We start from the raw sequence: 8872 nt of genomic DNA on the forward strand, positions 1-8872 counted from the left end.
CCAGCTGTCCTCTACTCTAGGACTTGAAGAAGTGACCAGGAATGAACCTGGCTTCCTAAGAAGTCATCAGGGGCTGGATAATTCAAGGGAGGTCTCTCTGCATGAGGTGAACTTTAACTTAGGCAATATAAGACGAGTGGGAACAAATAAAGTCTGCCATCTTCGCTTCTCCTGTGGTTGACCTGGGCATCAGGGCTCCCTGCAGATGTTCATCAGAGGCCCCGTGCCAACTGAACAGACAGCTCCATGTCCAATCCCTGCTCACAGGGAAGCAGGGCATCCCAGGAATGCAGTGAATTGCTTTGCATGACTTTTCACGCTCCACCTTCTCAACGGTCATTAGAATTCCCATCTTCACTCGGGTTTTGCTTTCTGGAGGACCTATATACCAAGGCAGCCAACCAGATCTACTAGGCACCCAGAGCTGCTTATGATACAATCAGGTTCATTATGAAACTTGAAAAACACAGTCAGAAGAACAAGAAACATGCCCTAAGGGCACCTGGGAACTCATCAGTACAGTGGGAATAGTCATAAATGAACTAAAAATCAGTAGTGGAAAAAGGAAGAAAAATTGGTAGAGTATCATCAGATGTCCTGGACCCACATGAAGAAAAGAGGCTTCTATATTTCTTGAGACTTTTGGGTAAGACCCCATATCTTCAATGTGATCTCCAAATTAAAAATGATCTCAATTTTGAAGATGCAGCTTGTACAGTGTTTCATCTTTCTTTTTGATTTTTTGACATCTCCCTATGTAGCCTGGGTTTGTCTTGAACTCACAATCCTTCAGCCTCAGCTTCCCAAGGATTATAGTTATGTGTCACCTGCTCAGTTTGTTTCCATCACAACAGAAATCATTGTGAGAGATCTTTCTATATTGGTGTGTTAGCTATCTGTTGCTGCATAACCAACGATCTTACAACCAGTGGTTTAAACAATTATCCATTCCTCTCATGGAGTTTGCGGGTCAGGCTTTCAGGAGAGGTAGTGCTGGGTAGTCATGGCGCATATTTCTTATGAGGTTAAGGTCAGATGCTGGCTGGGGCTGAAGTCCACTGTGGCTTGACTGGAACAGGTCAATCCAGTTCCATGGTGACTCTCCTAGGAGTCTTGGCAGGAGACCTTGAATGTCTTCATAACATGGTTCATTCCCTACAGCAAGCAAATGAAAGTAAGAGGCCAAAGCAGGAGCCATCAGGTCCCTTATCACTTAGCTTAGCTCTCCACCCCCACCCCCACCCTTCACTGGTCAACAAAAACATACATGCTCCACAGAGCCTAGACAAGGGCATAGCCACCAGGCAGTGAGGTTCCTCAGGAGAGGAGGAATGGTTTTAGAGGATGAGCCTCAACCAGCTGGGAGAGGGCATAGCCTTTGACAGTAGCCAAGAAACTCAAGGGACAGAGAGACTATGCGGCTGATCCAGCTTTCTCAGTTTGCACGCCATGATTCAGGATTCAGTAGTGCCTGGGATAGCGCTCTTATGAGGTGATGTGAGGACTGGAGCCGACCATCAACCAGCTATGCTAATGACAAATATGGAAGTCAAGGGCAATACTTTAAACAAGACCCAACGGGTGAATGCAGTACAGGAGCTCATTCATTCACTCCTATACTTAACGAGTGCTTGCTTCACACCTGCCATTGCTCTGGACCCTGGCACAGAGGTGAGTGAGAACAGGTTCCTGCTCTCATGGTCCTCACACCAGCAGAGAAGACAGATCCATCTGTGATGGAGATAGTACAACTGTGGCAAGTTCCCTGAAGAAGATGTTGAATCACACTGAGAGAGCATCAGGAAGCTGGGATTGACAAATCAATTATCACCTGACAGCCTGAAATTACATTCCAGTATCCATGAGAAAGTGATTTCTACTCACAAGTTTTTTGTTTGTTTGTTTGTTTTTTAGGTATTGTATTTCTACGCCTATCAGCTCCATTGGAGTTTAGTTTCATATCTTTCAAGTCTCTCGTGATGGAGATTGTGTTTCTTTGAATGTCTGAATATATTTACAAGATTTATAATAGTTATTTGAAATGTCCTTGTCTGCTAGTTACATTGCCTCTGGCATTTTTGGCTATTTTTTCTATTCTCTTTTTCTGGTTATGACTCATATGTTCCTGCAGTGTTTGAATATCTAGCAATTTTCTATTCGATGCCAGATAATGGGAACTTTATAGTTTCGGCATTGGATTTTGTTTTATTCCTCTAAAGAGTGTTGAGTTTTGTTCTCGTACACTGTTACTTGGAAACGGTTTGATCTTTCCCAGGCTCACATTTTCAACTTTGTTATGGCCGGCCCAGAACATCTTTAGTTTGGACTAATTTAGCTCCATTGCTAAAGTAATATCCTTCCAAAGATGGTACCTGGATAACAAGGTCGACTACACACTTCAATTATTTCTAGTCCTAAGGACTCTGGGAATGATTTTGTCTGATACTTGCAGTTAGATATTTTCTGTACCCTGAGGAATTTTTTTTATTTTAGTTTTTATGTGTGTGTGCATTGAAGAGCCAGAAGACAAGCAACTTTGGGTTGTCATTCTCAACAATACTGTCTGCCTTTTTTGAGATAGGGTCTCTTACTGGCCTGGGCTCACCAAGTAGGCTAGGCATTCTGCTTGGTGAGCCCAAGGAATCCTCCTGTTTCTGCATCCTAAGTGCTAGAATTATAAACACATCCCATCATACCTAGCAGTGCTTAGGATTGTGTATTCTTGGGACTGGACTCAGGTCCTCATGCTTACAGTACAAGCATGTTACTGACTGAGCCATCTTGCCAGTCTGACAGGAATTTCTTCATATGAATGCACCAATCATAAATCAAAGAGGTTTATAACTTTTTTAAATTTTTATTTACTTTTACTTATTAGTGACAGACAGAGAGAGAGAAAGGGCATGCCAGGCCCGCCAGCCACTGCAAATGAACTCCAGACACATGTGCCACTTTGTGCATCTGACTTATGTGGGACCTAGGGAATCTAACCTGGGTCTTTAGGCTTTTCAGGCAAGTGCCTTAACCTCTAAGCCATCTCTTCAGCCCAAGACTTGAGGTTTTTATCTGACAGTATCTGGAATTTTTTTCTTTACAAAGCATTTTAGCTGGGTGTGTTGGTATATAACTTTAATCCCAGCACTAGGGAGGCAGAGGTAGGTGGATTGCTATGAATTCAAGGCCAGCCTGAGACTACAGAGTGAATTCCAAACCATACTTCAAAAAAATTATTAGACATATTGATTGTACTAAACCCACCAATTGTGGAATGATCATATATACATGCAAACAACATACTTTGGTCATATTTACCCTTCTATGCTACCTTTATTCCCCCCCACCCCTGACTCTCTTGTTTCTCTGTAGTCAACCTGTATTCATCACTTTTCCTCTTACAGTGAAAGGAAACATGTAGCATTTCTCTTTTTGAGTTTGCCTTATTTTGCCTTAATGTGATGCTCTCTAGTTCCATCCATTTTCCTGCCAATGATACAATTTCATTCTTCTTTATGACTAAATAATGCCTTCTTTGTGTGTCTCTGTCACATCTTCTTTACCCATCCTTCTCTCACTGGTTCCATGATCAGTGTGAATAGTGCCATGATAAACACAGATGTACAGGTGTCTTTGTGACTTTGAGTCCTTTGAGTGTACACACAGGAGCAATGCAGCAAAACTGTATTGTAGTTCTATTTTTGTTTTCCTAAGAAGCCCCCATACTAATTTCTATATTTTGCTGGACCAAATCACAGTCTCATCAACAGTGTTTAACATTCCTGTTTCCCCACATCCTCACTAGCATTTTTTTTATGACTAGTGTGAGATAAAAATCTAAATACAGAGTTGCTCAGTGGACATAGGGCAACTTTTCATATAGTTGCTGGCCATTGGTACCAATTCTGAGAGGTTTCTGTTCAGATCATTTGCCCAATTATTATAATAATAATTATTATTATTATTTTGGTTTTTCAAGGTAGGGTCTCACTCTAGCTCAGGCTCACCTGGAATTCACGATGTAGTATCAAGGTATCCTCAAACTCATGGCAACCCTCCTACCTCTGCCTCCCAAGTACTGGAATTAAAGGCATGCACCACCACTTCTGGCCTATTTGCCCAGTTTTTATTGGATTATTTGGTCTTCTGTTGTTAGCTTTTATGAGTTCTGGATATTGATCCTCTGCCAGATGTATAGCTGGAAATGATTTTCCTTGTTTTTTCTTGGGGGGGGGCTGACTCTTCATTCTGTTAATTACTTCCTTTGTTGTCCAAAAGGTTTTTAATATGAGGAGATTTAGTTTGTCAATTTTTGCTTTTATTTTTTGAGCTATAAAAGTTCTATCTGGAAGCCATTGCTTATGCCTATGATTTAAGGTACATCCCTATGCTTTCCTCAAATCATTTCAAAATAGTGGGTCTTATATTATTAAGGTTTTTGATTGATTTTGAATTGGTATTCTTTTTTAATGGTTTTTCAAGGCAGGGTCTCACTCTAGCCCAGGCTGACCAGGAATTCACTATGTTGTTTCATGGTGGCCTCGAACTCACAGTGATCCTCCTGCATCTGCCTCCCGAGTGCTGGGATTAAAGGTGTGTGCCACCACTGCCGGTGATGAATTGGTGTTCTTATAGAAGGAGAGATGAGAATTTAGTTTCATTCTTCTATATGTGGACATCCAATTTTCTCAGCACCATTTGTTAAAAAGACTGTCTTTTCTCTAACATAGTTTTTGACACAGTTATCAAAAATCATGTGACTATAGCTATATCCGTTTACTTCTGGATCCTCCACTCTACTACATTGGTCTACATATCTATTTTTGTGCCAACATCATGCTGATGTTATTTCTAGGTTATATCATATAAATTTGAAGTCGAGGGCTGGAAATATGGCTCAGCAGTTACAGGCACTTGCTTGCAAAGCCTGATGGCCCACGCTTGATTCCCCAATTCCCACGAAAAAAACAGATGCACAAAATGGTGCAAGCATCTGGATTTTGATTGCAGTGGTGAGAAGACTTAGCATACCCATTCTCCCTCTCTCTCTCTCTCTCTCTCTCTCTCTCTCTCTCTCTCTCTCTCTCCTTGCAAATAAATAAATATCTAGAAAATATCTAGATTTAAAATTGAGTATTCTGCTACCTCTAAAATTGCTGTTTCTGTTCAGGATTGTTTTGGCTCTTTGGGGGCTTCAGGGCTCTCATAAGAATTTTAGGATTTTCTTTTCCAGTTCTGTGGAAAGCATTATTGAAATTTTCATGGGGATTGCATTGATTGGATCTATACACCAACTTTAGCAAGATAGCCATTTTCATAACATTAATTCCCACAATTCACGAACACAAGTAGTTTCATCTTCTGGTACCTTCAATGCTTCAGTGTTTCTCTGAGGAGTTCTTCAGTCTTCTTGGTTGGATTTAGTCCCAGGTACTTTGTTTGGTTTTAGACTATTGTGAACAGCAGGGGTTTCCTGCTTCTTTCTCCATGGGTCAATTACTGGTGTGTTTAAAAATCTAAAAATATCTTCTGACTTCTGCTGTGTTAATCTTGTTTCCTGCTACTTGGATGACTTTCTGCATCAGATCTGAGCTTTCTGGAAGAGTATTGTATAGGATCATACAATCTATAATTGGGTTCTTCCTTCACTGTTGCTATTCCTTTTATTTCTTTTAATTGCCTACTATCTGGCTAAAATGTCAAATACTGATTATTATTTTAAATAAGACTGGTGAGTATAGAAATCCTGGTCTTGTTACTGATTATAGAAGAAATGTTTTCATATTTTTCTCTTTCAGTGTGATGTTGCCTATGAGAATGTCATATGTTGCCCTAATTATGTTGAGGTATAATCCTTGATACCTGGTTTATTCAGGGATTTTTTAAATTATGAAAAGATATTCAATTTCCATGTCTATTGAGCTGATGATGTGATTTTTGTCCTTAACTATTTATGTGCTGTGTTGCTTCTCTTGATTTGCATAGATTGAACCATCCTTGAATCCCAGGAATGAATATGACTTGGTCATGGTGTATGATCCTTTTAGTGTGTCATTGAGTTCAATTTGCAGGTATTTTGGTTGAGTTTTTGCATCTATGTTCTTCAAGGCTACTAGTCTACAGTTTTCTTTTCTGGTTATATTCTTTTTTAAAATTTATTTTAAAGAGAGAGAGAGAGAATTGGCACACCAGGGCTTCAGCCACTACAACTGAACTCTAGATGCTTGCACCACCTAGTGGGCATGTGCAACCTGGCACTTGCGTCACCTTTGTGTGTGTGGTTTATGTGGGATCTGGAGAGTTGAGAGTGATAGGCTTCATAGGCAAAGCACCTTAACTGTTAAGCCATCTCCCCAACCCTCTCATGATATTCTTATCTGCTTTTGTTATCATGGCAATAGTATCTGCATGAAATAAATTTAGAGATCTTCATTTCCTCCCTATTTTCTGGCCTAGCTTGAGGAATATTGGCATAAATTTTTTCTACGTTTGGTAATATTCAGTACTTAGTATATCTGGTCCTGGTCTTTTCTTTGCTATTCTTTTATTACTAATTCAATCTCATTACTTGTTATTGATCTTCTTAGGTTGTTTCTTGTCTGCTGGTTCAATTTTGTAAGCCATATATAGCTAGAAATTTGTAACTTTCTATGTTGGTCAATTCAGTGGAATTTTAGGAATAGCCCATAGTGATCCTCTGGATTATAGTGGCATCAGATATGACATCTTCTTTTTCATCTCCACCTATTAATTTAGATCTCTTTCTTTTGGTTAGGCTAACACATTGTTAATCTTTTCAAGAACCAACTCCTTGTTCCAAATTGATCTTTTGTATTATTCTTTCAGATTCCATTTCACTAATTTCAGTTCTGTTATTTAAAAAATTTCTTTTACTGGCTCTGGATTTAACTTGTTCTTCTTCTTCTGAGACCTTAGGATGCATCATTGGTTTATTTGAGATCTCTATGGTTTCTTAGTGTAGGCACTCACTTTATTCTGAGATTATTTTATATTATGAAAAGATGTTCAATTTTTAGCTATGAACACTCTGTGTAGTCTCCCAGATTGTGATATGTTGTATATCCATTTTTATTTGATTATAGGACTTTTCCAATCTCCCCCAAGTCCTTCAGTAATGCACAATTATCCAAATGCATGTTGTGCAAGCTCCATATTCGTGTATAGTCTCTCTTGCTATTGATTTGGTAGTTTCATTCTACCATGTTCTGAGAAGATATAAGAAATTATTTCAAATTTTTATGTGTTTAGATTTACCTTATGGCCTAAAATATGATCCATTTGGAGGAAAGTTCCATAAACTGCTAAAAAAAGGGGGGTGATGATATTCTGAGGTTGCTGCCTTGAATATACTGTAGGTGTGTTATATCAATATAATTTATAGCGAGGTTGATTTTTTTTTGCATGAATGGCTTATATTTTAATGAAAACAGTATATTGAAATCAACCAGTCTTATTGTAGAGACCTATTTGTTCCTTTATGCCCAGTAGAGTTTATTTTGTGAAACTGGGTGCACCAATATTTGTTTACAATTATTATATCTTCTTGATGTATTGTTCCTTTACCAACATATAGTTACTTTCTTTGTCTCTTAATTCTGACTTGAAGTCTGATTTGTCAGATGGAGTGGAAGTAACCCTGCTTGTGTATCAATTCCATTATTTTGGAATATCATTTTCCATCTTTTCACTCTTACATTTTCATTGTGTTTTTGTTGGTAAGGTATGTTTCTTACAGGTAGCAACTCATTATTTTTTAAAATACAATCAGTCAATGTCTTTTAGTTGGACATTAAGGCTATTTACATTCAGAATTATATTTAAGAGGTGTTTACTAATTCCCTTCATTGTGGAATCATTTAAATGTTCAATTCTTTTTGAATTTTTGTTTCCTTTTCTACTCTTCTTGTGAGATTTCTTCATTCCTGCACTCTTGTGGTTATATTCATCTTCTCTGAGTAGGACTTCTTTAAGTTTCTCTTGCAGTGCTAAATAAGTAGTCATAGATTCCTGTGGGGTTTGTTTATCTTGGAAGGTCATCTTTCCTTCACCTTTAATTTGGAAGGACAACCTTGTTATATATAGTAATCTAGTTGGCAGCTATTTTCTTTCAGGGCTTGAGATATACTATTCCATGATCTCTTGACCTTTAGAATTTTTGTTGAGAAAAATGCTGTTATTCTTACATGTCTGTCTTTATAAGTGAGTTGGCACTTCTCTCCCGGTCTGAGTTTTTTGGGGTTTTCATTTGATTTTGCTTGAGATAGGGTCTCACTCTATAGCTAGCTGGCTTCAGTCTCATGGTCAACTGCGGTCTCAGCCTTCTGAGTGCTGGGGTTTTAAAGTATTTGCTGGGTGTGAGCAGGGGCAGATTGTGTGGGGAGCCAGGTGTGCTGACTTGGCTGGGTGGGGCAGGTATCAGTCCCTCCTCCACACAACACACATGCAGTCTGTGCTCAGTCCCCAGCACTGCGCAGAGAAGGAAATCAATGACAGTGACAACATCTGACAGCATCTGCTCCGCTGCAGAAATGGTGTTAAAACCCACCTGCCAATGCTGACACCCGAGCTCCGACAGAGACCGCGGGAAGGGCGGGAATGTTAAAACCCACCTGCCAACGCTGACGCCCGAGCTCCGACAAGGACCACAGGAAGGGCGGGAGCAGAAAAGATAGACACCAGAGAGCTTTCAACTGTGGCTTTGAACAAACAAAAAGACGAGCCTGGGATTACAGAGTGAGTTTCAGGGCAGTCTAAACTAAAGTGAGACCCTGCCAAAAAAACAACAATGACAACAACAAAAGAAAATGAGCAGGCATAGTGACATAAACCTGTAATCTCAACATTCAGAGGATGAGGC

The sequence above is a fragment of the Jaculus jaculus genome, chromosome 17 (genome assembly GCF_020740685.1).
Source record: "Jaculus jaculus isolate mJacJac1 chromosome 17, mJacJac1.mat.Y.cur, whole genome shotgun sequence".
NCBI lineage: Eukaryota > Metazoa > Chordata > Mammalia > Rodentia > Dipodidae > Jaculus > Jaculus jaculus.